At 36.9% G+C, this 17,554-nt stretch overlaps 1 long non-coding RNA gene across 2 annotated transcripts in view; it reads right to left on the reverse strand.

Moving 5' to 3' along the window:
* The window catches only part of LOC148107625 (uncharacterized), a 178,209-nt gene that overhangs the window by 26,256 nt on the left and 134,399 nt on the right, over positions 1–17,554 (reverse strand). Inside the window, exons 1-3 of one of the 2 annotated variants that reach the window (XR_015721947.1) lie at positions 14,081–14,274; positions 11,995–12,092; positions 8,315–8,361 (exon numbers count right to left, since the gene is read on the reverse strand). This is a non-coding gene — a long non-coding RNA (uncharacterized LOC148107625). Of the gene's footprint in view, positions 1–8,314; positions 8,362–11,994; positions 12,093–14,080; positions 14,275–17,554 lie in introns of those variants that run through there. The other variant, XR_015721946.1, reaches the window with a different exon arrangement.

A 17,554-nucleotide genomic window follows, 5' to 3' on the forward strand; every position in this document is an offset into this window, starting at 1 on the left:
CTATTTATTATCATTCTGCTTCATTTTATTCGTTCCACTGCAATTAGTCTTACGATTCACCCTACCAAAGATGCTGATCTTCTGAAGGTCATCTGTGACCGTCTCTTAATTGCCAATCACATCTTTATAGAGAAGTCCTATGATCCTGTTCTATCCCCTAAAGTTTGTGGCTTCTATATAGGATTTGCCATGCCTCCAGTCTTAAGACTCTATTATTCTTTGATCTCGCCACATACTCAAACTAGGAGAAATATGAGGAATGACACCTCTTCCTAAATGCAGAAATAGCTGTGTACCTGTATTACAAAAGCAGAAAGAGAGGGGCACCTGGGTGGCACAGCAGTTAAGCGTCTGCCTTCAGCTCAGGGCATGATCCTGGCGTTATGGGATCGAGCCCCACATCAGGCTCCTCCGCTATGAGCCTGCTTCTTCCTCTCCCACTCCCCCTGCTTGTGTTCCCTCTCTCGCTGGCTGTCTCTCTCTGTCAAATAAATAAATAAATAAATCTTAAAAAAAAAAAAAAAGGCAGAAAGAGAAGAAAAGCAAAGAAATCCAGAAAGGGAAGAATTCTACAAAAGATAAATTAAGGGGCAAGAAGAATATTATCCTTTTTGATTGATTCACTATACATGTGGCTCAATTCTATGCCCTTGACCAATATGTAGAGGTCAAGAGAAAGAGATTAGAGGAAAAGGGAAAAAAAGTCTTGGTATTTTTCTAGAAGTTAGAATGTGAAGCCAACATTTTCTTAAAACACTATTGAAAAACAAATAAATAAAACACTATTTTATATCACAAGTATTTATTTGACCATCTTCTCCTCATTACATTATGAGCTCCTATGATATCTGTAATAAATATTTGGGGTTTTTGGGTGTTGTTGTTGTTGTTGTTGGGCTTTCACTGTGTGCCAGGCCCTATCCTCACTTTTTTTATAATAATTTTTTATTATGTTATATTAGTCACCATACAGTATATCCTTAGTTTTTGATGTAATGTTCCATGATTCATTATTTGCGTATAACACCCAGTGCTCCATGCAACGTGTGCCCTCCTTAATACCCATCACCAGATTGGGATAGGCCTGTAATAAATATTTGAATAACAATATCAACAATGCAAAAACACTCTTCTTAGTTTTTCAATCAATGTGAGTAAAGAACACTGTCATCAGCTCTATAAAAAGAAATATTGTGTCATCACTGACTCTTCACATGGGATGGGAAATGGGTAATGGATCAGGAAGTGAGGTGGATTTGGGGTCTCTGCCTCCCCTGTGATCACATTTATTCAGACTTTTTTTCTTTCTTCTTTCCTTCTTTTCCTTTCCTTCCTTCTTCCCTCCTTTTTCTCTCTTCATGCTTTTTCTATTTTCTTTGTTCCTTAAATCTATGAAGGAGGTTTAAAAAACAGGCAATTTTTTTGATATTGAGAACTTTTCCTGAGCATAACTCACTGTAGCACACATCTGGGGATGAACAGTACAAAAACTGAGATATCAGTTTGTGTCCGTCTGTGTTGTAATACACAACTCTTTTAGAAAGAGGAATAATTCTCGTGTTTGAACACCTATCAGCTTCATGGCTTCGGGATCAAACAGGCATCCTGAGGAGAAGTTCTAATACTCTGAAGCTATTTTTCTGTGATATCTGTAGTCCCCAAGCCACCTCAATACGAGGTATCACGATGCCTGCTTCAGAGAACTCAAAAGCACAGTTCTCTTCCCTGCCACCCTAAGGGCAGGAAAGAGAATTTTTTCAGCAGAAGAGAAGTATGAACATTGGAGCTTCAGGGTTTTAGTCCTGGCTCTGACATTTACTAGCTGTAGGATCTTGATAAAAGAAATTTACCTGAGTTTTGATCTTTTTATTCATAAAATAGAAAAAATTAGCATATAAAAATGTGTTGAGTGTTAAATAACACCAGAAAACACCAAGGATTTGCAATGGGTATATACTTCTTGATGAGTTTCATTATACAAGGAGTAGAAAGCTTGGTCTTCAAGTGGTGTGAAAGAACTGAGCCTGTGATACTGACTTTTTTTGTGCTGAGTTACATTTTTAGGAGAAAATGCACCTTGGCACACCCCCCCCCCCACGCTTTAATTATCTGATCTCTGTACACATGAATATCTTCCCTTGTTTCTACTTAGCATAACAAAGGAAGGCTAAAGTTTCCTAAAGAACTTTTAAAGTACCAAGGGAGAATAAAAGTGATATCAACATCATAAAAACAGAGAATACACATACACATATGTTTCTGATACTGCCTTCAGTGAATGGTACCTAGGGATGGAGGGATCTACTCTTGAAGGAGATGAGAAAAGAGGGTAAACAGATACAGATATACACACACGCACACATCAAAGAAGAGATACAAGGTATGTTTTTCTTATTTGTTAGCTCCAAGGATATCTGCGTATTTCAGGAGCTATTATTAAATCCATGACACAAAAACTATTTCACAGATATCTTGGCTCCTTTGTTCAAGCACAAGAACGAGTTCTGAATATTCCCTTACCTAGGACTTACTGCTGGGGTCACAACTGAGAGAAGTACTACTTTCCTATACAAAAAAAAAAAAAAAGTCTCTTTCTATAAATATGGTCGGTCCTAACACCTGTATACAGAGAGAAATCTTTTTTCTAGTATAGGTCCAATACAAAGCAGGAAAATCCAAAGAATAAGTGCTTCATATCTAGTGCAATGGGCAGGCAGGGATACAGGATGCTATTCCAACAAGTGGCAACTCCCACTTCATAGTTCACAGGGTGGTTAGGAAGGTCAAATACAATAGCATATAGGAAGACGCTTAGGAAATTGTGAAGCAATATAAGCAATATAAATATAATATATACTTTATGGGGAAGAAGGTTCCTTTAGGAGCTGGATAACGTCTGTTCATCCTCAGGCACTCTTAATATTCAGAAGCTGCCTACTCACTTCGCTCTCTAATTGATTTCTTTTCTGTATGACCATATTTATTCCTTGATAATATCTACCCCCAAGGGGTAATCAAACTATCTAACAATAACAGGGCAAAGGCACTGATCAGTCAGAATGAATGCTACCTGTCAACAGCTCTTGTTACTGGCACACATGGGTTGGACATCAGGCCAGCTACGTCAGAGAGTGGAGGGTGGAAGGAGGCGAATGCTCCATTTTGGATCTGATTCATTTATTATTGGATTTAATATCTGCTAAAGAAAGATGTTTCTAATATTAGCTAATGTGATATCTAGAGGAGGTGATATGCTGGGTTTTGTGGTGGGTTGGAGGAGGAGGAAGAGAAGAAAGCACGAGCAGTACCTGTACGGGGAGAGGTAATGCTTCAGTTCCCCTTGGGCAATGTGACTGCACTCAGCAATTATGCCAAAGCATTCAATAGCATCTCATTGACTTATCACAACGTCCTTATGAGCTACATAATTTAATTTTATTTCATAAAAAAAAATCTGTAAGGCATGTAGAGATGAAGAGCTTTCCCACATCTGTAATCCCTGGTGCCAGGAACAGCTATACACATTCGCAGTGTTGACATCTATTCTTCTTCCCTTAATGTGGTGAATATGGTGAATTGGGACACGACTGTTTTCTATGCTTTCCTTAACTTTAAAAGAGAGAAAGCAAAAAACTTCATTTCCCAGATTTCCCTGAAGGTAGTTTACAAACTATGGTTTATGTTTGGCCAATTAGATTATTTTTATGAATTCTGGAGGGTGGAGGCAAAGGCTTCATTTTTGCTTCTTCTGAGTTCTTGCCGGTAGGCAGTCAATGGGCCATTAGATTTTTCTCTGTCAAGATGAGCAGAGATGTTGGTATCCATCTAGTCACTGGCTTCCTAGGGGTCTAGAGGGACATGAAGAAAGTCATTTCTGTGAGTATGCCTCAGATAGTGTGGCATGGTTCATGAGTTTTCTGAGAAGATTTGTGGTTGTGGTTACTTCCTGTCGAGAGTATTTTCTAGATATTAACAGTTTCCCCATGGTGGTGACAGTAATGTAAATTGGAGGCCAGGTTCTAGAGTATAGATGTCTTGGTGTCAGTCCTGAAGGTTCAATTAGAATCTGTTTCTTCAGCCCTACCTAAATTCTAGAAGTTATTTTCTAAAATTTAAGGAAACATGTATTGTTCAAACTTGTCATAGTACATTTTGTTTTCTAAAACTAAGCCCTGATTGACACTATAATTGGAACCAGCAAGGGTTGTAGGGAGGAGATGAAAGGACATGGGAATTTAATTCTATTCATCCAAACCAACTGGGTGTGAATGCAAAGATGATTCCCTTAGCATAGCAGTCCGAGCAACCAATGGCAGATGTTATATTTGATTATATAAAGGGTGATTGAAGGCAAAGATTTGGTGGACAAGTGACTGTCACTGTGGATCCTTACTGCACAAATGAATATAAGAAATGTGAACGCAGTGGAGAGTTTAAAGAAAGTAAATGGCAAATTCATAGTCTGAAATCCTCAACTGAACTATGGACAGGAGACCAGGGAAGCTCCTCTGACTATCCCCAAATAATTCCTTACCTCGTCTCACTTCAGCGTAGACATACATTTAATCAGAATCTGAGTCAGCTTCAAAGTGCTATTAATTCACAACAAATCTGAATGCATAGACTGGCTAGTTCTTCTGAGTGAAAGTTGGGGAATGTTTGGGAAAGAGGTAAACTGCAAACATTTAAGAACTTTCAGATAGATTTGTATGATTTAGAGTTTGCCAGCCCTGGAACCTTGCTGAATTGCCATTGCCAGCAGAAACAAACCCTTTCCCCTCTGGTGAGGCCAGTTCAAGTTATTTAGGCTTGGACCCTAAAATGACTTAACTTGATGATTTGTCTTATAGAGAGAAGCCGTTTATCCTCACCTGCTGCCACCTCTCAACACACTCCAGGAGGACAAGAATCAAGGCTGACTTTTTTTTTAAGATTGTTTCATTTACTTGTTCAAGAGAGAGGTGAGGAGAGGAGAAGAGGGAGAGGGACAAGCAGACTCTGTGCTGAGCGTGGAGCTTGATGCAGGGTTCAATCCCAGGACCCTGAGATCATGACCTGAGCCCAAATCAAGAGTTGGATGCTCAGCCATCAGGTCTGACGTTCAAGGGCAGTTACACACCAAAAACTGTAAGACTCTGCTAACTCTACATCAACAGAATATGTCTAGAAATCAATTGTTTGGCCTTAGAGTAGGTAGAAGAAACAGAATTTTATACTGAACCAAGTTTAGGAAAACTTTATCAGAGATTCTGTATTCAAAGGATTAACTTACACAGCTGAGAGTAGTTATAAGAGCTGCTGAACTGGTGGACTGAGATCTAGACTCAAGGGCAGACTAGGTAGCTGAGATACCAGAAACTTCTGGGTGTAATATAAAGAAAGGAATCTAAATATTCAGGAAGAAAGCAAGGTATGTTTATCATGTGTAACCGACATATTAGGCCAGATACATACACCCCCTTGGAGGATCCAGAGGACATTCCTTCACTAGGGCTTGAGAAATACATGATTGAAGAGAAAGCCAGCGTTCAATCAATCAACCAACCAGCCAGCCAGCCAGCCAGCCAGCCAATCAAATCTATAGTGGCTGTCTTCTAGAAACCAAGGATTAAGTTAGGAAATGCTCCACTTAATGGTATTCCTTAATTTTGGTAGAGATGATCAGACCCAGAGTGCCGGAAGCTACATGGCAACTCTCCCTAGCCACCAGACTTCCGGTGAACACAGGCTTAACCTGAGTGACCCAGTCCCCAGATTTGACTTATTTCACAGACTGAGAGCCTTTTGCATGAAATGAGAGCCTGTGGAACTATCAAGAACTGGATCCTGTGATGGCACAGAAATTATGACTCCAAACCTTCCTCCCAGCCATCTCAAAGGGACCTGTAAACATTTTCCAGGGAACCTGTACATATACTGAAAGTAAATCTTCAATCTTTTGCAACTCTGAGCAAATGCTTATCTCTAGGGATAAAAAAACATCACTTAGGTCCACTTTTCAGAGTTAAGGTTATGAGGTTCAGGTGATAAGGAACTTACTGTCTCAAGCAAAATCAACTGTAGGTCCAAGATGTCTACAAAACCAGGCTCTGGTTATTTCTTTAATTGTTGAATGCATAGTTGAAAACGAGCTACTGGCAAACTTCCCACCCTGGTTTCTGGACCATGGTATGAGTGATAATATGGTATTAAGGAGCAAGCACAAGCCCCTAGAAATAATGCCCCTTACCAAAATAGCAAACAGAAATCAATACTATGTTCCTAGGGGAATAACAAAGATTAGGGCAATCATTCAATAATTGAAAGTTTCAGGTTAGTGATGTTTATCACAATTCCATCTAATTTTTCTTTTTGGGTTATGGGTAAAGTAAATAGGTAAAATAGAAAATGACAGCGAATTTTACAGGTTTTATCGGGTGGTGAACAAATTGTAATTACTATTCTATATGCTGTCCCTTTTTTGGAGCTAACAGCATATGGAAAACATACCTCTGGAATGCAGATATCAGGCTGACTTCCCCACCCCACCTCCATCTGTACCATTACCAGAGAATAGTAGATTAAGTTCCCACTCACCAAATACAGACACAACACTATCACTCTCTTATCTCAAGGCTATGGGAACTTTCTGGCTCTCTTTCATAATTCAATCTCCAAGAGTTTAGATTATCTCATCATATCATAGGACATCCCTTTGGTCTACTATATTGATAGCGTCATGGCAATGATAAGGATTATGCAGATACCATTCAAAGTATTCAGGATTCTGCCATGCCTGTGGCACTCTTGGGGATGGACGAAACCAGTGGTTTATAACATTTTGGTATATCATCACCAGAGTGAAAGCAAAACTGTTATACGATATTGCATGTACCGCCATGAAAGAAGGCACAATCCTCAAGGGGTTCTCTTTGCACCTTGAAGACAAATATTTCACATTGATCCATTTGCCAAGTAAATTATAAAGTACCAGCCTTAGGTGGGACTCCCCAACTTTGAATGGGGCCCTTGAATGAGCTGCAGAGCAAAAAACTCTACCACTTGGCCAAGGCATCAAATAGTGCTTGAATTATCTATGGCATATCAGGTGTGGATACTTAATGAAGCCTGCAGCAAGCACTCATGGGAGAATCACAGCCCAAGCTACTAGGGTTTTAGAACAGTGTACTCTTTGACAAGTGATTCTTCAGTCTTTGAGAAACAACTTCTGCTTGTTATGAGGAGAATAAGGCAAAAGGAGAGAAGGGGAGCATTTTACGGGGGTGGGGGGGTATCTTGAGCCAAGAGAAGGCAAAACACGTATGGAGATCTCTGAAAACCATAAATCTTCTTGTAACGCTGGAGCTCAGAGTTTCTGCATGAGAGTAGATTTATTAACTGGGAGGAAAAGATCTTCCTGTTATATTGTATAAAATGTGTCCAGATGAATTTGAATTAGTCTGATTCGCTCCTGGTTTTAAAATTCTATAGCCAAGAATGCTTGGTGGAAGACATTTTTCACTTTGGTCAGGACAAAGTACTGGGAGCCATACTTGGGTACTAGGAGATTGAGTACACAGCTTGACACAGCTGGAAATGACTCTGTGCTGAAATCAACTCTGTCCTGCAGTGAAGGTGCCTTTGAATTTGGAATACACACACACATACGTATGCACACACACACTCACATATATATTTATAATATAATTATATCTGATAATTATATATTTATAATGTGATTATATATTACATATAATTATATATAATGAGGAACATATGTACAATGACTTTAAATACTAACAATTGAACATTTTTATATAATGCTGTATTGCTACAGACCAAACACTAGCTGGCTACAATAACTGTCTTTAGGTACATATGCTATGTCATTTGGGATTTGAGTTCTTGGCAGATGAAATATAAAATATTCATTTTCTTACTCACAGTTTTTTTTTTTTTTTGGTTCCAGAAATAAAACTTTCAATAATTCTTTTTTCAGTCACCAACCTAAGCTTTCAGTAGGAAAAGAAAAGGTCAATTTCTCTAGTCTTTCCCTCTTTCTTACTTTTGAGGGCAAAATGTAATGAATGAGCTAACTATAAACTCAGTCCACACTGGTGAACGTTGGATGGGTAAGCTACAAGTGACCCGCTACATGGGTACTTTTCCTTTTTATTTTTTTTTCTAATTTACATGGGTACTTTTTCATATTAAGTACCCAAAAGAATATAATACAGTCTAAATTTATATACATATATATAATCTCTATTTGTCGACATCACAAAACTTTTAATACAGCCTTTAAAGAGTTAAGTTTTTTTTTTTCCATTCTTACCGTGTTTTCTCTTCTATTTGTCTGAGCAGAACATAATCATACGACCACTGAAATACACAAAATAAAAATTATGTTGAGTATGCTAACTTCAAAAGCGTGTGCAATTCCACACCATCAAACTGGTGTTCCAGTCTACATCTGTGAGGTGATCGATCAACCAGCAGACGATAACGCACACCCTCTTTCTCCACTCCGAACCAGGCTTGCTTTGTGCAATACTAGTTGCTCATGGGCAGACCAATAAACATTTGTCAGTAGATTTTACTTCATAGAGCATTGTTAGGTTCAAGCAACAAACATGGCTTTTGGAATCTTTGGATCTACACAGCCCAACACCACCGTTTGCCCATAAAGATACTCCAATTGTTTTTATTATTTTTAATATGCGTAATTAAAAAATAAATAGGAAACAAACTGAGGGTTGCTGGAGGGATGGGGTAACTGGGTGAGAGACGTTGGGGAGGGTATGTGGTGGAATGAGCACTAGGTATTATATAAGACTGATGAATTACAGACCTGTTCCCCTGAAACAAATAATAAATTATATGTTAATTGAATTTAAATTTTTAAAAAATCCTCAAAAATAATGGAAATAAATTATTATAATATTTGTCTAAACTAGAAAAAGTAATACCATTTTTAAAAGCAGAAGAAACAATAAGAGCAAGAGAAGAAATAAATGTTAGAAAATAAGACAAGGAAATGGTGACAATTCTAAAATACTAGTTAATCTAATTTTCTAAATGGTGAAAAGAGACAATAAACAATTATGCAAAACAAATGAAAAAGAAGATATAAAAATATAATAAGAGACTGTCGGCATAACTCTATGCAAAGGAATTGGAAAACCTGCATAAAATGATTAATTTTCCAGGGAATTATAATTTATCCAAACATCCTGGCAGACGCAGAATGCTTAAGACAACCGAATACCGAGGGAAAATATGGAGAAAGTTACTAAAGAACTGTCCACGAGAATTGCTAAGCCTTGATTCTTTCACTGGAGAATTCTATCAGAGTTTCAGAGACCCATATAATCCCAATACTCTTAACTATTCCAGAAAATAGGGAGAAAAATCCTTAAAAAAAGAAAAATTGAACCCCATATTTTACCTATCACACTTTTGGAACTATCCTAAACAAAAATTATTGAAGAGAATTAAACAAACATATTAAAAAATGATATACAATGACCAAATGGGAATTTATTTCACAAATTAAAAAAATGTTTCAATTTTAGGACATCCATTAATGTAATTATCTGTTAAACATAAAGAGAACAAATAAAACATTTGATTATATTTTGTACTAAAAAAGATTTTAGCAAGAGTCAATACTTATTTCTGATTCAAAGTATTATTAAACAATTGAAACATCCTTAAAATGATAAAACATATATACCTTATTCCAAAAGCCATTGTCCTAGTACCTAATGGAAAAATACTAGAGTCCTGCTTGCTAAAATCAAGAGCAAGACAAGAATGCTCCTATCTCTACTCCTTTTTAATGTTGCATTGAAGATACCAGACTTTGCAGCCAAAAAGAAGAAAACAATTAGAGGGTTTAATACTAAAAAAGATTTTTTTTTTTTAGAATATCTCCTTGAAGGTGATATAATTTTATGTCTGAAAAAAACCCAGAAGGTTTAATGCTGAAACTAACACAAACAATAAGAGAATTTAGTCATGTAGAAGAATGTAAAATTAATATTAAAAAATTAATATTTTTTACAAACTGGCTTTACAAACACTAGTAGTCAATAAATATAATGAAAGAGATGACTTCACTCACAACAACAAAAAAAAAGATGAAATACTTAGAAATAAACCTAATGAGAAATGTACAAAACTTGCATGTGGAGAACTTTAAAAATCTCCCGAGAGTCACAGAACTAGTTTTGAGCAAACAGACATCTTTGTTTTGGATAAGAAAACTCATCATAAAAATGTCAATTCTCCCAAAGTTAATATATAAATTTGTCACAATCTCAAATAAAAATATCCACAAGCACTTTTTATTCTGAAGCTAGCAACCTGATTCTGGAGTTTTTGTAGAAAAATAAATAAGCAATAATGGTTAGGAAAACCCTACAGAAGAAAAAGTATCCAAGGAGATGTGGCTGCATCAAATATAAAATATATTATATTGTACTATGTTATACAATGCTATGTTACACTGTACTTAAAACCAAGTGATATTACAGAAAGATGCAACAGAATAGAAAATCCAGGGTAGACAGAGGTACCAAGAAGCATTTAGTATACTACGAAAGCTGCATTTCAAATCACTGAGAGAAATATGGGTTTCCCAATAAGTGAAATACAGACAGTTAAACAGCCATTTGGGAAAAAAAAAAAAAAGTCATTGCAACCACACCGACACTGTGTCCTTCCAGGCCACATGGATTTTTCAGTGTTTGGAGGAAGTGTAGGAAGAACATTTCAGAGATTTCCTCTATGGTGCGCTGAAAGTGAATGCCAGAACTTAAGGTTTAGGGCTTGCTGATATGAAATTAAGTTATTTAAAAATGTAGTAGTTTAAAGGAATGAGGATATATTTGAAAGTTTTATTCTGTACCTTATTTTCCTCTTTTTTTTTTTTTTGGCCTTCTTTGATTTGGTACTCAGTATTTTTACATGCCAGACTTTAATACTATTTTGTTACAATGGAATAATGCTTTTCTTTCTCCTTCTGTTATTTCCTTTTGTATCTAAAGAGCTCCGGTAATACTTATTGGGTGAGTTTAGAGGGAGCAAGTGGGCACATGCGATGCATCTCATTTCTGTTCTATTCTTCATACCAAAAGTTTACAAGGGCTTGAATTTATAGGGGAAAGAAAAAAGACCTGAATCATGGGAGACAAGTTCATTTAAAAGTTCAACTTTTGCTGCATGGACCCAGAATGTCGTTAAATAAGCAGGGCATGAAATTATTATTCAGACCTACTTGGGAGTCCTCCGCAGACAAAATCTCAAATCCCTACCGGTAGTTCCAGCAGGACACCCTCAGATAAGAGATTGGTTCCTTCAGGAAGGTGAGGTTGGATTTGTCCTGATGCCCTGCTGATCTCCCCACAGCCCTGGTTGGCCATAGGTTTAAGCCCAATTTAAGAAAAAGGATGGAGAAGGTGGTAGGCGGGTGGAAGAGCAGAGGACACTTCCTCATTACTGAGGTTGTCTTCCATAGGGAGGTAGTACCGGTAATGTAATACACTCTCTTCTCTCCACCTTTTCACTCTCTTCTCCAGGGAGGAAGAGAAAATTAACTGGATTGATGATTTTGGAGAAAGGAAATGGGTATATGTTGCCCACCTTCCTCTTCCTTTCTCTTGAGAGTAAGCTTTCCACAGACATTATGCATTTGGCTTCTTTCCCCCATTCTAATTTTTTGCCAGGGTCAGTCCCTTTCCGTGGGTGTGAGTTCTGTTCCAGCCCAGAATTGTTTGTGATAGATGGGCAACTGTCCATAAATGGGACTCAGAATAGGACTTGCCCACAGGTGAAGGCACAGTGTCTAATATTAGAAAAGGAGTAAAGCATAACGATGAAGAGTGAGGAGTCAGAGTAGACTGTCGTGGTTCAGATCTGACCTCTGCAATTTACCAGTATTGTGACCTCGGTCAAATTATTTAATATCTCCCTGATTCAGTTTTGTATATATGTAAAATAGGAAAATATTACCTTTCATAGGGCTTTAGTGACACTGCCATGTAGAATCCTGTGTTCAAAATGGGCTGAGAATATGACTGAAAAGAATCCACCTTCAGATAACGTGGGGTCTACAGAAGACACAAATACTGATTAGTCATTCCCCCCCCAAATTTGTCTTTATCTCTATTTTGCTTTAATTTAGCTCTGAAAAATCAATGCTACACTCAAAGTCACATAGAACTTGCATAGGAACAAGCCCAGAAATTATTTATTCCAATTTCTGGCTACACAGAAGTCCCATCAGGTATCTACTTGACATCTGGTTACCAGATTCTATTAGATACACTTGAAGTGACAAGCACTGGGTTTTACAACATTGCTGGATGGCATTAATCATAAAAATTAAAAAAAAAAATCTTCTCTTGAGTTCATAACTTCATTACTGTATTTTCCATCTATTGGTCTTTTTCTATCCTCTAGGATACTACAGAAGTTATCCTTCTCTTTTCCAAAGGATAGAATCTCAATAATATGCCCCGTTAATTCTCTGACATTAGATGCCTAGCAGTGTATTATAATACCTTGTATAAGAAAATAATCTCTCATGTCGAACACTGCATGAGGATAATAGCGGTGAGAATCATGGTTTTCTAAACCTAATTTGTAAAAAGGGATACGAGTTGTCTGGTTCATTTTCTTTTTCTGAAGAAAAAGCAAATTCTCTTATTAAAAATGCATGCATTTAGCTGTATACATCAAGCTTTAAAATTCCTTCAGTGCTCTTTGCATTTTCTGATTTGTACAACCGGCTATGTTTATATTTGTATTTACATGAATCTTATTATATAAATAACCTCTAGTTTGAAATTGCATTTACCAAACAAGCGTTTTTAGATTTTCTTATTCAAATTTTCTCTCTCTTTCTTTTATTTTCATTTGCTTTTTATCTTAACCTAGAAAGTGGCCTACTTTCTTGTTCAATAGATAGGAATTTACATGCTGCAAGCTTAATAAGAAAGTTTTTAAGCCATTTTATTATTATCATGTTTTGGTTGGTTGATATTGGCTTTGAGTAAAATTTATTCACCATTAGTTTCTCATCCTTAGGGAGCTACACTTAAATAATTTGATTGGAGGATAAGATTAAAAGATGATATAATTTATGAGTAAAACGACTGTTTACTGGATGTGACATTTTTTACCTGCTAGATGGAATTTGTTAGCATATTGTCAGCACTGAGTATAGTATCAGAGGGTGTGCAAATATATGGGCTTATACAGCGCTGGGAGAGTTCAATCGAAAGACAAACTAAGAAAAAATGCACTTGGAACAAGGGCAAAGACCTTCATTATGAACCAATTTAGTTGGTCAAAGAAGAGCATGTGTTTTGAAGACACAGGTACTTAAACCTTATAGGAATCAGGAAATTCGGGTCATGAAACTATGATCTCAGAGTTCTTAACCCAACTGTAACCTCTGTCATTCTGGGTTCTCTAAGCTGACAATCAAAAGTATTTTGGTTTCTCTAAGCCTTTAAAGAAAAATCAAGTGTCTTATCCTTTCTATTTAGTATGAGCTCTTTCTACCTAATATTTCAAATAAGGAGAAAACCTAGCAGTTAAATAAACAGTTAACATTGAAACAAACAAAAAAAAGAAACAAAGTATGGTAGATATATAAACCCTTCCTATAATTGACTATGGACAAAATGTTTCATGAAGGTAAATAATGTGAATGAGACATGATTAGATTTGAAGGGTGCTACAGTCTTCCCTACACTTGCAAAGGACAAAGAAATGCACAGATAATGAGTACCTACATTTTTCCAGATACTGTGTCAATTATTTTATATGCATGAACTTACACTCACAAAAGTCTCATGAAGTAGCTTTTAATCTTATTTTCAGAAATGTATAAACTAGGTAAGATAAAGTAAAGCTAGGTAAATTTAATTGACTTATCCCAGCTCAGAGAAGAAAAATTTGCAGATATAATAAGACCAGGATACACTCTTGTGTCTAATGTAGATCCCACACTGAAAGGTCTTTATTTAAATGTACATATTACCTGTAGAACTAGTAAATGACATGTATGTAAAAATTAAGTAGGAAATACCTGGCTCATTGGAAATAAGATCGGTTTAAACAGAAAGATGCAAAAGCTGGTTGCTGAGATGATAAGAATAGGTCAAGATGGCAAAACCGTCCGAGGGAATGGCATGGGGCATTAGCAGGTTAGGAGACAGCGTCATGATCCAAGATGAGAGCCCCCGAAGACAAACTTCACCAACTTCATAATTTTTGAGGGCTGTCCAGCTAAGAAAAATGTAAAAAATCTACTCGTTTCAGTTTTAAGTTTTTAAAATTATCTCAGTATTTTAAATATATTTTGAATGTTCAGCAGGCAAAGACAATTGAATAATTCCTGTCAGAAAAAAATTCTATATATCAACGGAAGGAATTATATGTAAGCCAGACAATGAAGAGTGTGGAGGGCAAGCTTATCCAGGGCAAAACAATTGTTACACTTTTTGTTAGATCCAAAGAAGAATGATGGAAGACTGAAAGCTGTCATTCAGGCAACATATTCTGTTTGGAGAATTATTAAGTTATGAGATCATCTGTAAATACATGTAGATTGGGATGAGATGGGGATACATGGAAAAGGAAAAGTCTACCTCATACTCTGTTTTAACTTCAGAGAATACTCTCTTTTGAAGGGACATTTTGAAAGTCCCATTTGTGAACAGAAAGTCAGCCAAAAGTTTTAACTTCATAGCTGTTGAGTTGATAATTATACCTAATATTAAAATGCAGTTAATTATTCTTTTTATTTACTTTATGGATTTTAATTAAAAATTAATGATTCTTTCTAAAAAAAATTTGAAAGAATGAAGTAAAATATCTGTGAAGTGCATCAGGCGATAGTTCTAAAAGCAACTGGAAATGACTTTAGTCAAAACAGTTAAGAAGTAGCAAGCAGAGCTGTCCCTATCTAATTCAACTTTTTAAAAGATAAAAAGAGGAAAATAACACACAAAAATCTCAACCACCACCACAACAATAGAAACAAAAACTACTCCACACTGAATTAAGCACTAACTGAAAACAGTTGTAATGTAAGTTCACTAAGGTGAACTCCAGAAGGAAAAATAAATGGAATCTTGGCAACAGAGGTTAACGGATTACAGAAGAATCACCTTGAAAGGAGGAGACCCAAGGATAAGGAAAATTGCATCCATGTAGTATAAATAAACAATTTAAGTGAACATAAGATTCTTGTTTTTCATTTGGAGACAAATGCAACCAGGTGTCCACAGTAAGGCTTTCGGAATTCTAAACAGTATATAATTCTTGGTACCTTCATCAGAAGACACTGATCTGTCAGGGTATATGGTTATAACAGGACAATTCCTATCAAGCATGGGCCCTAGGAAGAGTGAGAAGTTAACTTTCTCTAATAGCAAATTGGGACCCACTCCCAATAAGTTTTCTAGGGAGGGTAATCGATTTGACATAAGGGACAGGGAAAAAGTATGGGCTCCATGGCTCCTCAAGCTGTTTGCCCGTCAGATTCAAAGTCTACTAGGCAGCAAAGGAAACCATGCTGGAATTAGCATTTGTAACAGGACGGCTCAATTTCAAAAAGGAGATAATTACACTTCATTATAAGCCATGATGATTTAGTTGCTGGGACTGAGCTTATGATAAAGGGTGACAAACTAGTTGACTGAAAAACTAGAACAGATAAATCTTACAGACGAGGATTATTAGTAAACCCATTTGGATCGGATGAAAGAGAAAGAAGCCAAAGAAATTAGAGAAAGATATGGACAGACAATTTATTTCTCCAATCCCAAAGTAAAGAACGGGTTTTAAAACCACACACAAAGTCCTATTTGAGTGTTTTTATTTCAATGGAAAAGGTGTCATTGACAGGAGCTATCCAAACCTGGTGCCCAGAGTGATCTATCCTAACAGGTGTCACAATCTACCTGGTGACACCTTGCAAAATCGTAATTATACTCACTCCTCCTTCAAGATGCAATTGCTAAATACACACTGGATACTTGGCACTTGGGTTACAACTGAAAAAAAATAAACACCCTTGCTCTCTTGCAGCTTACATTCCAGGGAGGGACAAAAACAAATAGGCAAATAATAATATTAGGTAGTAAAATTAAAATAGCTATATTAAAATCTAAAAACAAGAAAAATAAGTAAATGGAGAGTGACAAGAGTTGCTATTGTAAGTAAAGGGGTACGGGATACCTCTGTGAAGAAGAGACACTTACGTAGAATTTCAAATGCAGCAAGACCCATTATACAACTGTGAAAATAATGTTCCATGTAGAGGGAACAGAAATAGCAGAGGTCCTAAGACCAGAGGATGCACGACTGCTTAAGAAATAGCAAGGAAATCAGTGTGACTACGGTGATATGAATAAGGGGGAATGTGGTTAGAAATGAGCTTGTAAAGAATGCAAAGGACCAGATGTTTTAGGGATTTGTAGAACTTCTTATTTTCTTCATAGTGTGAATGGAAACCATTTCAGATCTAAGCAGCTGAGTGGCATCATCAGTCATGTGTTAAAAGGGGTAATTCTGAATGCAATATAAAGAACAGGCTCGGGTGACAAAAATTAAGCAGGGGCACAAGTTAAAAAACTATTGCAGAATTCTATGTAGGTAATGATGGGATTAAGACTGGGGTTGTAACAGTGCAAGTGATCTAGGGTATGTGTGAAAAGTGGCAAACACAAGGGCTTCTGGTGACTTGGATGTGGGTTACACAAGACAGTCAAGGATGATTCCAATTCCTAGCCTTTGCGACTGGAGAATGATGGTATCTTTTACTGTGGTGGGACTCCTTAGGCTAGAGCAGGTTTTGATAACAAATCATGAGTTTCATTTTTGACAGGTTAAGACAGCAAGTCTTATTAGACACCCAAATGGAAAAGTTGTGTTTAAAGCCATGAAACTGTAAGACAAACCAGAGAGTGAGAAAAGACAGACAAACAAACAAAACCAAAGAGGTCTAATCCAACATTTAGGAGTTTAGAAGGAGAGAGAAGTCCAGCAAGGAGACTGAGAAAAGGCACTCAGTGTAGTAATATGTAAAACACAAGGGTACAGTATTGCTAAGGCCAAGTTGGGGGGGGGGGGGGTTCAAGAAAGGAGTGGGCTTCTTCTTCCATTCATGAACTATTAAGTAAAATAAAACTTCCTCAAAAACAAAAACTTTCTCTCCCTCCATAAACAAGTGGAAAATCAGCTTAAATATGCAAAATAACTCTTTCGGCACTAGAAAATGACAACGCAAGCATACAATTCCTGAAAAACAAACAGAAAAGAAATGAGGTGATCTCCGGATGGTCCTGGGTTACTACGGGGCAGCTGCCGAGCTGCAGAGAGGCGAGAGTAGATCACACATTGCTCCATGATCTCCCAGTGATGAGACAGAGATCAAAGTTTAGGGAGGTCAAGTTAATTAGAATTTGTAGAGAAAACTTCCAGACAAGAGAAAACTAAGCTGAGTTGGAGTTCCATGAGCCTAAATAAGGTTCTGCTTGACTGCCCATCTATACAA

This window comes from Ursus americanus, chromosome 27 (assembly GCF_024610735.1).
Source record: "Ursus americanus isolate L20-20 chromosome 27, mUrsAme1.1.p, whole genome shotgun sequence".
NCBI lineage: Eukaryota > Metazoa > Chordata > Mammalia > Carnivora > Ursidae > Ursus > Ursus americanus.